The sequence below is a fragment of the Neoarius graeffei genome, chromosome 3 (genome assembly GCF_027579695.1).
Source record: "Neoarius graeffei isolate fNeoGra1 chromosome 3, fNeoGra1.pri, whole genome shotgun sequence".
Classification (NCBI taxonomy): domain Eukaryota; kingdom Metazoa; phylum Chordata; class Actinopteri; order Siluriformes; family Ariidae; genus Neoarius; species Neoarius graeffei.
Genome location: NC_083571.1, coordinates 7,167,044 through 7,186,638, shown reverse-complemented (window position 1 = coordinate 7,186,638; position 19,595 = coordinate 7,167,044). Strand labels below are relative to the sequence as shown.

General features: G+C 41.0%; 1 protein-coding gene across 5 annotated transcripts in view; it reads left to right on the top strand.

Annotated features, from left to right (window-relative positions):
* Window positions 1–19,595, top strand: part of rgs6 (regulator of G protein signaling 6) — a 239,399-nt gene that overhangs the window by 10,577 nt on the left and 209,227 nt on the right. The gene's annotated exons all lie outside the window — the stretch shown is intronic.

The window sequence follows — 19,595 nt, the reverse complement described above, 5'->3', positions numbered from 1 at the left end:
AAATGGATTGAATTGCTGTCCTGAATCATTAAATGGATTGAATTGCTGCCCTGAATCATTAAATGAATTGAATTTGCTGTCCTGAATCATGAAATGAATCATTAATTGAATCGCTGTCCTGAATCATCCAAAACTCATAAAATCTGCATGCCATCTCACAAGATTTACCTCCAAATAGTCTAAACTTTGTCTGACAGATTTTATCCTGTTTACGGTGGGTGTTCCCACCACGAAAGAGAAACCAAAAGAGTGAAAGTGATCATGCCGTTACCATGGGAACAGTCTTTTATGAATGCATAAGTGCGCGCTCAGTGCTCCGACTTCGGTGTGACTAAGTGGGCAATTTTTATGTTTTAGGTAATTTAAAAACTATATTATTTGGCAGTGGGCACATAAAGTGTAAAGTATAAAGTTTGTCAATATGTTTATCAAGCTTGTATGATGAACTCGAAGATATTTATCTAAATGCATGACCTACTCATTCTAAACCTGTTGCGCTTCGCCGGAGAAGCTCTCGACCCCAGAGGGTTAAATACCGTGTAGCAGGAAGAACATCTTTTTCTGTCTCTTATTGTAAACCATCCATCCATCCATTATCTATGCTGCTTATCCGTCAGAGTTGCTTTAGAACCTGAAACCAATCCTGGGTGAGAGGCAGGCTTCACCTTGGACAGGTCGCCAATCTATCACAGGGCTACACAGAGACGAACAACCATCACATTCTCACCGATTGCGAATTGACTGAATCGGCATGATTTTGCAGCACGAGGTCTCGTGTCTGATCCAGTTTCTGTCAGTGACCCTCTGTTCCAGCTGATCAAGCACATTTTGCATTTTCTTTTGGAAATGTAGTAGAGTTCCAGCTTGTGCTTTCTTTTTAGCATCATTGTGGCATTTATATGCTCCACAATGAGGCATCCTCATTTTAAAAATTGAAAGTCAGTAAAAATACTTGTAAAACTATGATGTAAACAGAGAATACAAACCGCTGAGTTGCTCCAAGTGACAGCTCTCTGACATCATCGCTTACATCACCACTGCAGGAAGCCCATCGAACACTATTTGATCTCTGAAAATGAAAGTTTGATTTTTGAAATCCGCGAGTAATTTTACTTGAGTTTGAGAATAAATCCGCTGGAGGATCCCTTTAAGATGTCAGCAGACGGATCCTGACAGGATGCAGGGGTTTGTAGACCCCAGGATGGTAAAAGCAGGAACTTTTATGCCTTTGGCAGTCTTTTAAATGTTGTGGACCTTGAGATGGGAGAGCAGGGGCTTGTGGCCCAAAATCCAAATTGAGGTGGGAGCTTGTAGAAAAATGGGCCGAGGAGCTGCTGAAGAGCGAGAGAAGATAGCTGGAGTTTGTTGACCTTGTGAGGACAGCAAGAGCAGAGCAGGCTTCAGGATGGTGGACTTGGGATCTGGCAGAAATTTGTAGCACAGACAAAATTGTTTGAGCAGAGCAACATGGGCAAAACTTCTAAAGAGGATTGATGCAACTAAATATAACTAGAACCAAGACTAAAAGATCAGAGTTGGTACGTCGTCCACTCTCGAGAAACCGTCTGTTAAATAATCTTGAGCGATTGGGGGTGAAGATGGTTTGGTGCCTATTCTGAGTCATGATGTGGGAGAATCGGGTTCTTTCCGAATGTTTTATTTGTAGAGAATGTAGAACGTTTTTCCAATATCGACTCACTGTTTGTTCAAAAAAAAAAGAGTAATTGGAATGCGGTGGTGTCTGGAGCTCTGAGACCTCAAGGCTAATGAGCTGGATGGAGAGATGAAAGGCTGTAGCTGCTCTTTCGCCTGTACGCTTCACATTTTGTTGCCCTGAGCGCACTTGATCGTGTTTCTGAGGGTCCAGCGTGCATCACTCGAACCGCCCACAGGCAATTAGTTTTGATTCTTAATATTTCTACACTTGTCTGTTTTTCTTTGCTGTGACCCCCCCCCTCCCCCCCCATTTAAATGACCCAGTCGAGAATAAGTGCTGAAGTTATGATGGAGACAAAATAAATGTGGATGGGGAACGCTTTGTTTATGGTGTAAGAGAATGTGTTAACAGTATGGGAGGAAAAGGAGAGGTGGAAAAGAGGATGTTTATTCCTCCTGTCATTTCCCCTTAGCTGTCACAATCCAGCCTTGACCTGAGATGCCATTTCCATCACTGTAGGGCTCGTGTGTGTGTTTGACCTACTTTTTAGAGTAATGCTTCACTGATTCATACCCTCTCAATGGAATTTGCCCATCTACATCCTGTCTAGATTTACACTTTTAGTAACCATGAAAGGGAATATTATATTATTCTATCCACATTCACTGGATATGAGCAGTCACGCACTCTGATTGGCTACTCTACTACTCGGATATCAGCTCATATACCGTGAGTCGAGAAAAACAAAATGGCGGAGCGTGTTGCTGACATACCTGTCAACTTTGAGGTTTGAAAAAAAGGGATATTTCCCAGATTTTTAACTCAAAATAAGGGAAAATTTCGGAAAGTCATACCCTTCACCAAAAGTGGGTGTGTAGTTGAATGGGGGGCAATTTTCTATCTAGTATTTGTGATTTCCTGTACTCTGGTGCATGTTGGTGATAGCCAAGACACAAACTCAATATGCTTATGGTTTATAGAGTACATTTGTGAATAAACTATACATTTATTTTTACTTGCTTTCAGTGGTGCCAGTTATTTCCCAAATTAAGGGCTAAAATACGTATCTTATGTTAAAATAAGAAAGGTCATTATATAACCAGTCAATAAATTCAATTCCATTGCAATTTATTATGGTTTTACCATAATCATGGCCTCGGAACACAGATAGATAGATAGATAGATAGATAGATAGATAGATAGATAGATAGATAGATAGATAGAGCAATAAAGAGTAATATAAAATATTAAACCAAGAGTGATGTAAAATGGGTAAATTTCAGATAGAAAATAAAATAGACAATGAGTGGATAAAACAGTTAATACACCAATTAGTTTACACTAGGCTATTTATGAGGTCTTAGCCAGGACATACTTAATGTAAACATGTGTAGCTTACCTTTGATTATTTGGGAGGCTTTCGTTTTCCCCATGGAAAATTTCTTTGCAATTGGAAGAGTCTGGGAACATTCCAGCCACGCACTTGTTGAAATCATCAAAGAAAGAGAGGCTAATGTTTTTCTTAGCTATTAGCATCACCATCTTCACCTCGGACCTAATCAGTGTTGCCAGATACTGCTGATGTTTTCCAGCCCAAAATATGTTCAAAACCCGCCAAAATGCACTTGAAACCGCCCAACTTGGGCGGGAAACCGCCCAATCTGGCAACACTGGACCTAATCACTTGTTCAGCCTCGCCTCTGGACGGAGTTATGTAATTACTGATGCCTGAGAGGGTGGGGACGTGAATTCATGGCCCAACTTCCTGCTGTAAACTCCTGTCAGAGGCGCGTCATGAATTCTGGACCTACCGACTTTTTTATATTGTGAAAATACGGGACTTTTATATAATGTCAAAATACGGGATATTTTCGGGAAAATAAAAAAACGGGAAGACAGTGGGAAATAAGTCAAAATAAGGGATTTCCTGGGAAAAACGGGAGGGTTGACAGGTATGGTTGCTGAACCAACCGAGGACGAAATAAAAACTCTACACGGAAACAAAGCAACAAAAAATACAAACTAAAAAAATATATGGAATGAAAGTATTTGATGGTTGGTGTGTGTGTGTGTGGTGTTTTTTTTTTTTTTTTAATCTAAATTTTTAAGAATTATCGCATGTTTCACAAATTGCTCTGGTCATTTCACCGGTTTGTTTACATTCTAAGCGGAATGTTTCCGTGGTTACCGAGTAACTTCCTTCCGAGAATATATGGCATCCGTTATTTCGAGATCTCAAGAAAACAAAACAATTATTCCGTGATCTCGAGAAAACAAAACAATTATTTCATGATCTCAGCTGGATCACTGTATCTCCGTCGGTAGAGACAAAGCCGGGCCAGTCTTCTGCGGAGGTGCCGCGGGCTAATTTTGAAATTATCCCTTATTAAAAGACTTAATGCAATCTCTCCCTGTGTCAACCCCTGATCAAAATATTGCCTTATTAGGTGATCGATTATTCCAGACATTCTAATGACCAAAGTTGCGTCTTTACAGAATGAGAAATAGCCCCAAAGTCAGCATATCACAAGTCTCTTGGCGCACCTGAATGAACCATTTCTCAGCTGTTTACTCGAGATCTCGAAATAACGGTTTTGTTTTCTCGAGATCTCGAATTAGTTGTGTTGTTTTCTCGAGATCCTGAATTAATTATGTCGTTATCTCGGGATAAGGTGAATAAAAAAAAGGATTATATGAAGGGCCTCTCTCGGCTTCCGTACGGATGAAACAACGTGTGTGTGCTTTTTGTTGTCAGTGTACAGTCTGTATTTCTGGTGGTCATTTATTCAGTTGAATCGTAGAAAACGCGCGAGGCAGTTGAGAAAGAAACAAACGAATCTCCGTTCTTCACTATTTTATTCAGCGAAGACATGGATTGAGGTGTGTGACTTTGCGCATGCGCATTATATTTGTATCGATACAGAACCGCTTCATCTGTCCGCACTACAGCGAAGCGCTACGGTACCGATACTGTACCGGTACGAAACCCATACATTTGTGGGTTTCGTACCGATACAGTTATACCGCTACAGTACCGGTATAGTTGCTAGTGTGGACAGGTGTTGCGGTACAAAATCCCTAGTGTGGACAGGGTATAAGTGTACAGTGTATGTGACTTGTGTACAGAAAGTGATAAAATACTTTTTTCATAGCACCTTTTAGTGTCTGATAAAAGAAATAAACGTCAAATAAAATGGCAAAACAGGAAAAATAAAATCACATCTGTGACAAATTAGAAAATAAAAAATACAATCAAATTTGTAGTTAATTTGAATAAATAAATTTAGCATAAATGCTCAGGTGATTATAGAAAATCGCGGGTGCTGATCGGTTGAGACACTCAGCCTATTTCTCGATAATCACGTCGTGTGACTCAGCAAAATGGCGGCCAATCGCGTCGTCACCGTAAATGAGGAAGAATTACGAATGATGAAAGAAAATGCTGTTCCTAAAATAAAAGCACTAAAGATGCTCCGAAGTTTGGTCTAAAACTATTCAAAGGTAAGGTGGAGTTGTGATTTTATTTTATCGATTTCAGAGCAAAGTATTTTATGTGACTCAGCGTAGATAAGTGACGCAAGTCTGTGCCGTGAAGTTACATTTACATCCTGCTTTTGAAGTTTGAAAAATCTTTTAAAACGATTAAAAAAAAAATCACTTGTGTAGAGTAAAACAATTCTCCGCCTCAGAATCAGTGAATATCGGTGAATAATAACCTTGACAATATTCACTTCACCTTCAGCGAAGAAAGTAATGTTCAAATATTCACCTACTTAAACGTAAATTCCAGTGTACGTCACCTGGGTGTGGTGATTTCATACTCCTCATATATATCATACAGTATAAAATATACATGAATCCACTTTATACCGTAGCTTTGTTGAATTCTTCGTTCTGATCGGCCAGAAAGCGTGCAGCTGTAAATCATGGGGTTTGTCTTAATGCCCTCGTTTTGTAATACGTTATCGTTTCTGTAGTAACAGCTCGTTCAGAGGGATGTGTACAGCGGACGCTCCAAATACACGGACTAAAAATGTGTGATTGTTGATATGGTGAATGTTTATTTAGTTTGCAATGTCAGCGCTTTGCGCTTAACTTGTTTCTTGGACGTTTTACAACTTAATGTAGCAATAAATGGATAAAAATGTATGTTAGTTAATAGATCGTTAATAAAAATGTGTAATTTTCCAATGACACAGGTTGTGTTTATTCCTTATGCTAAAAAAAATAAATAATTTCTAAATAGTTTTCATTGATTATGTATGATTTCTGGGAGGTACGCTGGAAAGGCTTCAAATATTAATGATGTATGAGCAGGATGGATACAGTCTGAGTGAGTGTGTATTCTGTATATACGAGTGTAATGACCCACAAGGGTCACGTTGGGTCTGGAGTGTATTCCAGGAATACCAGGTGTGGAATGGGAATACAGTCTGGATGAGATTACAGGCTATTGCAGAGCACTGGTGTTTTATTATATGATCAAATTCAATGGAATAAACAGCCTGCTTTAAAACGAACATTATGATCTTCAGAATGCATCACTTGTGTTTTGTCAACAACTTCTTAAAAGCATTTGACAATGTGAACATGAAAGTGATGCTCCACATCCTACTCAATTATGGAGTGTTGGAGGAGATGGTCAAGACGATTGCAGTTATAACCCATCATGCTTTGTCCAGACTCTGGAAGAAGGCTTTTCCAAGAACAGCAGGTATACTCTAAGGTGACGCGCTCGCTCCTTTTTTCGTCATCGCTGTGGACTGTGTCCTAAAACAGTCAGTTGACCCCATCAGCCATAAGGATCTCGGTATTGGCAGATGATCTGGTCATCAGAGCTGTAAGCACCTCACTGACCTAGACTATGCTGATGACCTTACTCTTATCAGGGATGGCAATTTTCCGTGGTTTTGTTCGCCAAATGGGTCATTCTTGTGAATCATCCAAATCTGAGGAGAAAATTTGAGGGACGAGGGTGAGGTTTGATTTTTGCCAAGTCCGTCTTAGCATAGAAGTGAATCGGGGAACATTCAGAGCAAATCGCTTCTTTCTGTAACGTGAAAACCTCTTGGAAAGCCATAAATTTTGTAAAACATGGAGTGATTGGCTGACCCAAACTATCTTTTGATCTTTTGAGCCAATCAGCAGTCTTGATACATAAATATCACTATTGCAAATGGCGACTCGATAGACCGTGCTTTCAGCTGAAATCTAAAGACGAAATTGGCGAAAACTCTCACGCGAGAACAAGAGTTTCAAGTTCTTGAAATCGACAAGGACGTTAAAAATAAACTTAGGTGGGAACGGATGCAAAAGACCGTAATGATAGAGATGAAAATCGGTAGCAAAGAAGAGACAATCCCGGAGAAACTTGTCAAGAAAGCCGATTGTCTCGGCAAAGATTTACGCATGTTCTGCGATGACTGACTGACTGACTGACTGACTTGATAAATTATAGGAGTCAAGGATGTGTTACAATCGCAGAACATGCAAAAATGAAGCACAACAAAAATTTTCTCTCAGACGAGCAAACTATATTCTCGGATCATCGTTTTTCAAAACAAAGTCGAAGACCGACGATGCTCATGATGTCCACCATTGGGGAACACTTGCGGAATCAGCAGTTACGGATAACACGGAATCCGTGCCCCTGACACCAATAGCAGATAGACGAGCTCATTCAGAAGGAATTATATGATATTAGCTTAGATTTCCATAGCAGAACTAATAACTCCATTTTGCTTTTCGTAAAATAGAACTATGGTGTGATGCAAAATTTAGTTGTCTCTCATAACAATGGTGATGGTTCAGTAAAATGATAATGTGGTGAAGGTTATAATAATTATACTGGTCACATAAGACCCCCGGCTCACTTTCAGCTGAAATAAGAATTTGCTGTTGTCGTGCCTGTCTTATAGTCGAGCAACTGACATCAGCACAGGAGCTCCTTCTGTCTCTCGAAGAAGCAGCAATGAAAGTTGGTCTTGCGCGCAATACAAAGAAGATGGAATGCATGGCAATAAATGAAGATGGGGACCACAATCCAATCTGCTCAAGAGATGGTTCTGTTCTGAAAGACGTGAACTGCTTTAAACATCTTGGATCTTTTGTTGCTGATGGTAAAAAGGATGTTATATCAAGAAATGGTCGAGCGTGGGCCGCATGCTCCAGATTAAATCGGAGCATAAATATGGCAGTCGGACATCACCAAATCTAGCTTCTTTCAGGTCTGTGTTGAAAGCATACTACTTTATGGTGCTGAAACATGGACCACTGGTAAAGAACTTGAAAAACGCCTTGATGGCACATACACAAGACTGCTAATGCGGGTCTAAAACCTATCCTGGAAAGACCACCCAACCAAAACTGTGATCTATAGTGAAGTCCTGTCCATCACTAGAACAGTAGCACAAAGGAGAGCTATGTTCGCTGGCCATTGTTTCCGGGCAAAAGATCAAATCATCTCCGTAGAATGACTACTGTGCCCAAAAAGGGGAAATTGTTGTCATGAAGAGGCGGGACTTCAGCCTGCACTTGAAGGTGGTCAGGGAGTCGGCAGTTCTGACCTCAATGGGAAGGTAATTCCACCAACAGGGAACCAGGACAGACAGCAGTCTTGAGCGGGTTGGGCAGGAGGGGCCAGACGACTAGGCATCATCGGCTGTTCATCGCTAGCAATGACTGCTTCATTCAGATGTGCAGAAATGCAGATGGGCCGCAAGGCCCGCACCAGAGCGACAGAGTTGTCCGCAGCGATGGCACGAACATCCTGGCTGAGTCGTTATGGAACGCCTGGCTTCATATACTCCCTTTGACGCTTGTTTTCAATTGCGGACACTGAGCTTTTAACTACACATCGCCATGTTGCTCTATCTGAGGCATCCCTTTCCCACGTCTGATCAATAATTTCGGCATTCTTCATGTTCCTCTTCAAGATGTCTTTGTACCTCAGTTTCTGTTCTCCTTGTCTCCTCTTTCCAAGGCTCAGTTCTCCATTGAAAACAGCCTTGGGCAGTCGCGTGTTTGGGAGGCTGTGATCAGGGCCTCCACTCTCACTGCACTGGCTTGCCTGAGGACTTCTACACTGGGGACCTTGTCCTGCCATCTTATTTTGAGGATTTGACGCAGGTGTCGGAGTTGTAACCTGGCCAATTTCTTGAAATGTTTACGGATGTATACTTTCAACTTGGTGGTTCTCTTGATGCCATGGCGAGACCATAGTTGCTTTTGTAATGCGCCAAAAGCTTTGGTGGCAGCTTGAATCTGGTGGTCTACCTCCAAAAAAGGGGAAATAGATCTTTTAATGTTCCCTGATACTTTATCCAGAGACTTCAGTTTAGTCTTTGAGGAATTGGCTCGGGCAATGTCTGATGGGCTTCTATGGCAGAGCATTGTGTTGTCTATCTCGACAGCAGTCGATTGATGATGAAAACGAGCACACAACCACAAGTTAAAATATCCAAAAGTAAAGACTCTGTACATAATGAACATGTGTAAGATTATAAAAGAATACCTGATGCATTAAATGCCCCCCCCCCAAAAAAAACAAAACAAAAAAACACGACAGCTACATTTCTTGTCAATCCTCATGAATTATTCTCCAATGATTAACAGAATAGGTTCTGGTCCACCTGTTCTAGATCAGTGCTGGAGCACAGGACCATCTGCTCCACCGTCAGGTTTCCTTTGCTCTGCTCTGCTCCGCTCCGACTGCATCACATCTCTGAAAGATCCGGAGTAAATTAACCGACTGCTGAGTGTGTCTGGAATTCTCAGATCCCGGCATGAAGCAGATGATCTCCTGAGGTCTGCTTCACTCTTTACTCTTATAAAGATTTCTGAATTATTAAATCAGGTTAAAAGTGACCATGTTACGGTTTGGCAGAACATGAGGATGACTTCTCCAGAACATGGTTTCAGGATGCTGTTCACTATTTATGAATAAACGACCACTCTGCGCAGTCATACACGAGCTTTTGAAAAGCTTGGCCAACAGAGTTATGATGCTAACGACCTCCCAGTGATGGTTGGCTGCAAGACAAACAAGTGTCTCACCCAATGTCCTCCCAACCTTCACCAACCACCAGACCTGAAACATGAGACTCGAGTTGAAGTGTTCGATTATTCTTTTACTGATGCGATCTCTTCAGGAATGATCACAGCCATGTAAAACATCTCTTTACAAAAGGGGCAAGCTAAATTGCTTGATAGTTGGACCAAAAAAGAAAAAAAAATGATAAAGTGAACCATCTCCCAAACAAACTGAGTAAACTCCCAAATAAGAAGAACAGGCTCGTTCCCTCTGCGAATATATTACATTAGAAAAATATATGTTACAAAAATGGTTTCTGGCCTGAAAGTAAACACTTGAGATTTAAAAACATGTCGCCACAAAGAACGATGTTTGACGTGGGCCTGGTTGGTAGTGACGTGACGAAGATGAGGAGCCTGAAAGCATGTCAACATTTCACCTTTACAACTATACGGCTCACTTCAGGAAAACAAAACAGCAGTGTGAACACACCAGTAACACTGACGCCATACCCACACCCAACTGCGAGTCATACCTCCAAGGACGTAACAGTTTGTTTTTAAAAAATGCGAATCATTGCAAGTCGCAAGTTTTCCCATTTCCGATAGTTTTACCTTGAAAATATATTGAGTGATGGGAGATTTTATTTTTTTTTAAAGATATTTTTTGTGCTTTTTTTCACCTTTACTGGATAGGACAGTGTAGAGACAGGACAGGAAATGAGTGGGAGAGAGAGACAGGGAGGGATCGGGAAATGACCTCGGGTCGGAATCGAACCCGGGTCCCCGGATTTATGGTATGGCGCCTTAGCCACCTGAGCCACGACGCCCCCAGGGAGATTTTATTATTTACCGAGCATTGATAACATGCTATGGTGTTTAAAGTGTGAAAGAGCGTCTGAGCTGTAAGTATTAGTAGGCGTGTCCATTAAAAAGAGAGCAAGGTGCCATGAATTATGTGCATGTAAAGATATTGCGCAAACTCTCGTATGGAGAGAGTGAGCACTTCACTTCTGCAAGCACCAAGACGCATGCACTTCCTTTCTTTTCATTCATGTTAAAGTGCCGTGCCTTCAAGTAAAAATAATTTGTAATGTTAATTATTAATATTCTGATATTTTTAAATAAAAAATATAAGATTCAAAACCTTACAAAAACGTGCGACTGATTTTATGATGTCTGGAAATGATTAATAATTAAAGCTTGAAGTTAAACATAAAACAAAGGTTTAAAAAAAAAAAAAGAAAACTTCATGTCAGTTCACTCCTCACCTCCCCACCCCGGTTCAGCTGTTCACTGGTTATTTTCCACATGGTCACCATGGTTACCGGTACAGACCTACCTTTAGACTCGGGTTCCTTCCCCTCGGAGTCTCTGCACGCACATGCGGTTCTACACATTAAAGCAAGAAAATGTCTCATACCTCTCTCACTGTTTTTGAGATGGCTCTGAGAGCAGGTTAAATTTGCATTTCTAACCATTTTTATTTTTTTAAAATATAAAATATCCTCCTGGCTGTTGGATGGAATGTCAGACGTGTCACAGTGAGCTAATTTTGAGATCAGACATCACTGTTCCACGTGGAGGTGTTTCGAGTGGGCAGAAAGCCTCATACATACAAGTCCGATAACAGCCCTCGGAGAAAAGGCCACCCCCCAATTTAAAATAAAATTAATACATATTCTGTTTAGAAAAGACAAATTCTACTTTTAATCAGAGACTATGATCACTGAAGAAGAATGACCGCTCAGTGAAACGGACGTCCCAAAGACCTGGCGCTCATCCTGTGCATGCTGAGTGGACTGAAGCTCGGCTAAGCGTTGCGGCTCATTAGTGCTCTGGGAGTTGAGGAAACGACTTTGAGGAAGCGTAATGAAGCGTTTAAATAAGCACTCAACACTTACCTTCAAGTCTTTTGGCTCAACTTCTTCGGGGTTATTTAGTTTACATTTACACTCACCGGCCACTTCAATAGGAACATGATCTTGATTCTAAGATCCTTGTTCTTCGCTGCAGGAGCAGTCAAGAGGAAACCCAATGTGGTGTTCTGCTGTTGCTTTTCTGCTGAGATGCTTTTCTAATCACCACAGTTGTAAAGGGTGATTTTATGAGTTACTACAGTGGTGCTTGAAAGTTTGTGAACTCTTTAGAATTTTCTATATTTCTGCATAAATATGACCTAAAACATCATCAGATTTTCACACAAGTTCTAAAAGTAGATAAAGAGAACCCAGTTAAACAAATGAGACAAAAATATTATGCTTGCTCATTTATTTATTGAGAAAAATGATCCAATATTACATATCTGTGAGTGGCAAAAATGTGAACCTTTGCTTTCAGTATCCGGTGTGACCCCCTTGTGCAGCAATAACTGCAACTAAACGTTTGCGGTAACTGTTGTTCAGTCCTGCACATCGGCTTGGAGGAATTTCAGCCCATTCCTCCGTATAGAACAGCTTCAACTCTGGGATGTTGGTGGGTTTCCTCACATGAGCTGCTCACTTCAGGTCCTTCCACAACATTTCCATTGGATTAAGGTCAGGACTTTGACTTGGCCATTCCAAAACATTCACTTTATTCTTCTTTAACCATTCTTTGGTAGAACGACTTGTGTGCTTAGGGTCGTTGTCTTGCTGCATGACCCACCTTCTCTTGAGATTCAGTTCATGGACAGATGTCCTGACATTTTCCTTTAGAATTCACTGGTATAATTCAGAATTCATTGTTCCATCAATGATGGCAAGCCGTCCTGGCCCAGATGCAGCAAAACAGGCCCAAACCATGATACTACCACCACCATGTTTCACAGATGGGATAAGGTTCTTATGCTGGAATGCAGTGTTTTCCTTTCTCCAAACATAACGCTTCTTGTTTAAACCAAAAAGTTCTATTTTGGTCTCATTCATCCACAAAACATTTTTCCAATAGCCTTCTGGCTTGTCCACATGATCTTTAGCAAACTGCAGATGAGCAGCAATGTTCTTTTTGGAGAGCAGTGGCTTTCTCCTTGCAACCCTGCCATGCACACCATTGTTGTTCAGTGTTCTCCTGATGGTGGACTCATGAACATTAACATTAGCCAATGTGAGAGAGGCCTTCAGTTGCTTAGAAGTTACCCTGGGGTCCTTTGTGGCCTCGCTGACTACACGCCTTGCTCTTGGAGTGATCTTTGTTGGTTGACCACTCCTGGGGAGGGTAACAATGGTCTTGAATTTCCTCCATTTGTACACAATCTGTCTGACTGTGGATTGGTGGAGTCCAAACTCTTTAGAGATGGTTTTGTACCCTTTTCCAGCCTGATGAGCATCAACGATGCTTTTTCTGAGGTCCTCAGAAATCTCCTTTGTTCGTGCCATGATACACTTCCACAAACGTGTTGTGAAGATCAGACTTTGATAGATCCCTGTTCTTTAAATAAAACAGGGTGCCCACTCACACCTGATTGTCATCCCATTGATTGAAAACACCTGACTCTATTTTCACCTTCAAATTAACTGCTAATCACAAACTTTCAAGCACCACTGTATATCCTTCCACCCATAGAACTGTCCCTCACTCAACTGGATGTTTTTTTTTTTTTTCCACACCATTCTGTGTAAAATCTAGTGTGTCAAAACCCCAGGAGATCAGCCATTTCTGAAACACTCAAACATCTGGCTCAAACCAACATCCATGCCACAGTGAAAGAAAGTCGCACTTCACTGTGAGTTCACAATTTTTCCCGTTCTGATGTTTGAACATTGTGAACATTAACCGAAGCTCTTGATTTGGATCTGCGTGATTTTCAAGTGATTTTAGAGAACTGCGTCAAGCAGCAGGTGTTTCTAATAAAGTGGCCGGTGAGTGTATACCCCAGCACTGTTGAGGTCTGTTTTTCTAACAGCAGCGCAGCTGCAGAGATGACAGGTTGATATGAATGCACTTGTTCTAATGTGTTATCATTTCTATAGTAAAAACTTGCTTGTAGGTTCTCGTTCCGAAGGAAGCTCCACGTGAACTGATTAAGAAAACGTGTCATTATAGAGACATTTTAGCTTATTTAACATGAACGTTTGCAGAAGGAGTCACCAATATCAGTGCTTTAAAGTGAATTTCATGTCCCTAAACCTCACTTTTATTCCTTCTACAAAGCAGCAATCATTATGTTGATTGTGTGTTTTCGAACAGTAGCTGGCCATAAATTGATGGAAAATCAATGAAATCAGCCAATTTTCACGGAATCTGCCGAAACTCATCTGGAAGATCTCGAAGGGGTGCATGATGTCATGTGTAATAAAGATTCAGGTATCAATTTTGTTCATGTGCGCAGCAGTGGTTCGAGCAGTCTCGATATGGAATCGCATTTTGGAGAGAATTCTGGTAGTGACTGGGATCCTTATACAGTGGAGTTTGAAAGTTTGTGAACCCTTTAGAATTTTCTATATTTCTGCATAAATATGACCTAAAACATCAGATTTTCACACAAGTCCTAAAAGTAAAGAGAACCCAGTTAAACAAATGAGACATAAATATTATACTTGATTGTTTATTGAGGAAAATGATCCAATATTACACATCTGTGAGTGGCAAAAGTATGTGAACCTCTAGGATTAGCAGTTAATTTGAAGGTGAAATTAGAGTCAGGTATTTTCAATCAATGGGATGACAATCAGGTGTGAGTGGGCACCCTGTTTTATTTAAAGAACAGGGATCTATCAAAGTCTGATCTTCGCAACACATGTTTGTGGAAGTGTATCATGGCACAAACAAAGGAGATTTCTGAGGACCTCAGAAAAAGCGTTGTTGATGCTCATCAGGCTGGAAAAGGTTACAAAACCATCTCTAAAGAGTTTGGACTCCACCAATCCACAGTCAGACAGATTGTGTACAAATGGAGGAAATTCAGGACCGTTGTTACCCTCCCCAGGAGTGGTCGACCAACAAAGATCACACTAAGAGCAAAGCGTGTAATAGTCGGCAAGGTCACAAAAGACCCCAGGGTAGCTTCTAAGGAACTGAAGGCCTCTCTCACATTGGCTAATGCAGGGGTTCCCAAACTTTTCCATGCCAAGGCCCCCCAAACAGCATTAGCTTCTGGCCCGGGACCCCTTTTGCAAACCCACAGACAATGCTACAAAGTATGTAAAGAAACATCAACTTTTAGAATGTTTTCTCTTTTATTCAATATTCAATAATTGTTACATTTGTTTAGCATAAGAATATTATTAACTAACATGTTTTCAACACATATTTTCGCACTGAACAATAAACTGTATAACCTCCTATAGTACCTGATTCAACTCTCGTTATCCATCCTTTTTGCGACCAGTGCCTCGCGATGGAGCATGCAGTGTGTGGCCACTACATGCGGGGCCTTCTGCTTAATGAGCGCGGTCACTCCACTGATCTTCCCGGTCATTGTCGCGGCTCCATCCGAACACACCCCCACACAACGGGTCCAGTCCAATCCGTTAGACTCGATGTAATCGTCCAAAACTTGAAAAATGTCTTTCCCAGTAGTTCTTCTTTCAAGTGCTTTACAAAATAGTATTTCCTCTACAAATCTTTCCTGTGAAATAAATCTGATGTACACAAGCAGTTGGGCCTCATTGGATAAATCTGTGCTCTCATCCAGCTGAAATGCGAAGTATTCGCTGGCTCTCACCTGCTCCAACAGCTGAGCAGATACGTCTTGAGCCATGTCACCAATCTGTCGGCTCACGGTGTTATCAGAGAGTGGGACAGTATCGTTTTTTTTTTTTTTTTTTTTGGCAGCATCTTCACCAAGCAATTCTCGGACAATGTCTTTGGTGGCTGGTAAAATCAAATCTTCCCCAATTGAGTGAGTTGTTTTAGCACGAGCAATGTGGTATGAGGCTAAAAATGATGCCTTCAGGGCCGCTCGGGGACAGTAGCTTGCTGGGTGAATGCAGCAGACTGCCTGACCAAATGCTCTTCTTTGCGTCTGAAGAAATCTACTGTTTTTTCGGCATCTGTCGGATGTTTTTGTACCTAGTGACGCTGAAGTTTCGAAGGGTTTAAGCACTCGTTTGACAGGGTCTCCAGACAGAGGACGCATTTCGGGCAACCATGGCCATTTTTCTGTATGGCTGTAAAGCCATACTTAATGTATGCTGCCTCATATTTTCGGATTTTAGTTGGCCAGGACTTGGTTTTTTTTCGCAGCAGTGTCCTCCACAGCAGGGCTGTTGGTTTGTTCCTTCGGTCTCTTCTTCAAAAACCTGTCCATTTTGTGCTAGCAATACGTTAGCTTGAGGAGCAAAGCAGCTTGATAAATGGCGCAAACCGCAACGTCACAGGCAATTGGAGAGATGAGCATGGCAGACAACGTTTCGATACGATGTATTATTATTAATAATTATATTTTATTATAATGATTAAAAAACTAATTAAAATATATTTAATTATTTTTAAAAAGTATATTTTTTCGCAATTTTTTTTGTCATCGTCCCTCCAACTTTCTGAGGCCCCCTGGCGGCCCCCACTTTGAAAACCACTGATCTAGTGCACAGTGTGTGTAAGATAATAGGGGAATCTATGAACTGTCCAAACATCAGCTCAATGTCATTTATTAAATAAACTGTTTTGTTTTTTGCTCCAGTAATCCCCATGTGGTCGTTCTGGTGGTGGTGAACACTTGATGAATCAGATTTTTTTTTATTATTATTAGTAGGTGGCACAAAATCCACCCACTTTGTTTGCACAAACCACACCCACTGTCGCTTTAGATTAGTCTCATTTCTGGGAAATTCGTGAACTGATGTCCTGCTGTATATGGATTTGAACATCTGAACACAATGCAGCGCTTTCTTTCACATCGTTATTTTTGTAAGATTCCAACAATATCCAATTTCAGTGACCTGAACAAGCACGGTATCAGATGAACAGAAATGACCCGGATATCCGGGGTTCCACACGTGACGTCATGCGAGATTATCCCTGAGGCAAGGCTGCCTTTTCCCAGCGTCCGGACGCCACGATTTATCGATAGTTTTGTGCTTGATAGTTATTTTCTCCCTACTATAATTTATTTTGGTCGTTACTAATGATGCATATTGATTTTAAAGCATTACAATAAGGCATTTACATACACAAGTTTTCTCAATGGCTGGCTTTATGTCTCTGGGAGGAAACGCGTGTTTGCCTCCTTCCTTCCTTCCTTCCTTCCTTCCTTCCTTCCCTCCCCGTGATTAGTTGTGAATCAGTGTCGTTAGACGTGGCAATAATTAGCAAACCTGATGAAGTGAACTGAAGTAACGATCTTAACGGAAGTGTTAAACAAAGTATATCAGCTTTATACGCTAAAAATAAAGAACACAATTTCATCGTCGTAAATTTTTGCGAAAGTAATGAATCGGTTACAATTTCAGAGAAAATTGATGGTGTTGTTGCAAAGTTGTGAGCTCGAATTGAATGAATTGCTGCTTCCTCGAACACACACATGAAGCAAGCGCAAAAAGATGCACGTGTTGGAAGATGCGCGTGCATCAGCTTGTTTTGTTGGCTAGGAATTGGTGAATGACCAAAGAAACGAGAAACCATTAAAGTGAAGATGCTGGTTTATTGTAGACACGTTTATGTGGATCCAAAAATCTTAAAGGGGACAATAAAAGTGGAGTGATTTTTTTTTTTTTGATAGCAATTTCCAGCTACAGTCGATAAAATCCAGGTGGTGTGTGTGGTCCAGTTTTTGTCTGACTGCTGTCCCAATCTGGACCAGTACAATTAAATTATTCCTAAAAAAAAAAAAGTATCAATACCAACTGTCCATGGAAATACTGGCGATGGGGGGGGACAAGTATTAAAAAAAATTTATGCTATGTGTTTCTTTGGTGGTTTAGCGCTAACTCAAACTAACAGCTGAGGTAAGAGATGAATGCAAGTTTTCTAGAAAGATATTGAGGCTACTTATTGCAGGATCAACAATTTTGTAAAGATCGTTAGTTGAATGTCTGTTTATTGGATCAACACTTTTAAATAACATGAGGAGAATGGGAGTAGGGGTTAGCGATGTTAGCATGTTGTGCTAGGGGAATATGTGCTTCACTTCCATCTGTGATTTGGGTGCGAGAATGAGCAGAGACCTGACATCCTGCTGAATAGTGCATGGTCCTGAGGAAATGCTGGGCGAAGAGCTCCAGACCACTAGGCGGCATCGTACCATGACTAGCTTTAGAGCAAATTCAAAGAGAACGGCTTTGTGGCATCATGCACGAGATATTCCTGCCAAGGTTGTGGTTGAATTGCTGTTTCCTGAGCAAAGGTGGTGCAAAGGGGCAATGTTTGCTCAGAAAAGGTCACATCATGATCCAGAAGAGATCTAGAAGTGAAAAGTTCTCTCAGGTTTCCAAAGATGCTCACAGCTGGATATTTTTTTTCTTTTTTTTTTATACGAAATGTTCAGATTTCTTTCTGCATCAATCACTGATGACTCACTGCATCATAAGCACCTGTATCTTGGAAAGGACGTTTCAAGCAGATAATCTGAGCTTCAGAATGGAACCAGCCATCGAGCTCTCCTGCGATGTGTGCGAATCAGACGTTGACATGCTTGGATACGTTTACCTGGAAAATGGTTTGGATTTGCGTCAAATCTTGGCACTACCCAGCACTTATTGTTAGCTGTCCTGGTAACCATGGTATCAGGAGAGAGGAGGTTTTCATGTCATAAATTTGTAAAGAACTATCCGAATGGATGGGCCATGATTTCAGTTGAGCACCGAATCTGTTGCAAATTCAGTTCCTCTGAGATAATTGACGAGTTTACTGCAGCCAAAGTAAGAAAAGTCCTCTTTTAAACAACAAGTTGATCATATTAAGTCTTGAGTAAAAAAAAAAATAGCCGTCAATGTCCGATAACTTGGCTCTTTACACAGGGGGCGGTATATTCATATTTTACCCGGACTGCTGGATTAACCCCCTCGGTTCTGCATGCAGGCTTCTAGTTGCCATGGTCATGCAAAGCCATCCCATAGACTGTAAAAATAATGGACAAAGCCTCCGTGACGTCACTCATAGGATTTCCAAAGAGCAGGTTTGAAGCTCAAATAAGGCGGCGATGGACATCGCTATTTTGGCATCGCCTGACTCCGCCTCACTCCCAGCTTGTCTGTAAATGGAGAAAGGGGCGTGGATAGTGAAGCCTGGCCAATGGAATAGTACAGCTGGAACATGCCTACTAACCTCAAAGCTAATTGGCTAAACTAAAAGAAGCCACTCCATAACCTTACATACAGACCATAACCTTAATGGCCAGTTTACCCCCCAAAAAAATCACGGGCGTGTAACCGTCCAATAACACATTTGATCAAGTGTCATCTTTTCAGTCTTAATTCTTGTTAATATTAGTGATATTTCTCCCTGATGTCCCCCCCAGCTTCAATAGCTAATGTTAGCTTGGATAATAGCTAGCTTGCAAGCGATATAGCTAGCTAGGAGTAGCCAAGATGGATAGAAGCTACTGTTACATGGTCAATCTATGATGGGCACATAGCACAGTGCATTTGATAAATAACTGACCAAACCCATGATTTAGCAATGATTGACTATTGCTACCTGAATCTTCATGCTAAACGGATATTATTTCTATGTCGAACTCCAAAATGTAACTTTATCGCTCAAGCTGTCAAATTCAGTCTGAACCTAATTTACTGAAGGAGAGACCCTGATAAACTTCGTTGGTAATGACTACATCAAAAATATCGAAAGGCAAGAAAGTATAATCTAATAAAACTAATTAGTCATTTACAGGTGTAGTCATGTGGAAAAGCTCTGAGACGAAAATAAATAGGCAAGGCTCCATAAGTTATTTACATAAATCCATCACCTGTGATGAATTTAGCTTGAGTTTTGAGGTAATGCCAGCTAGCGGCTAACAAGATGACACAAAACTAGCAGGCGCTCAACT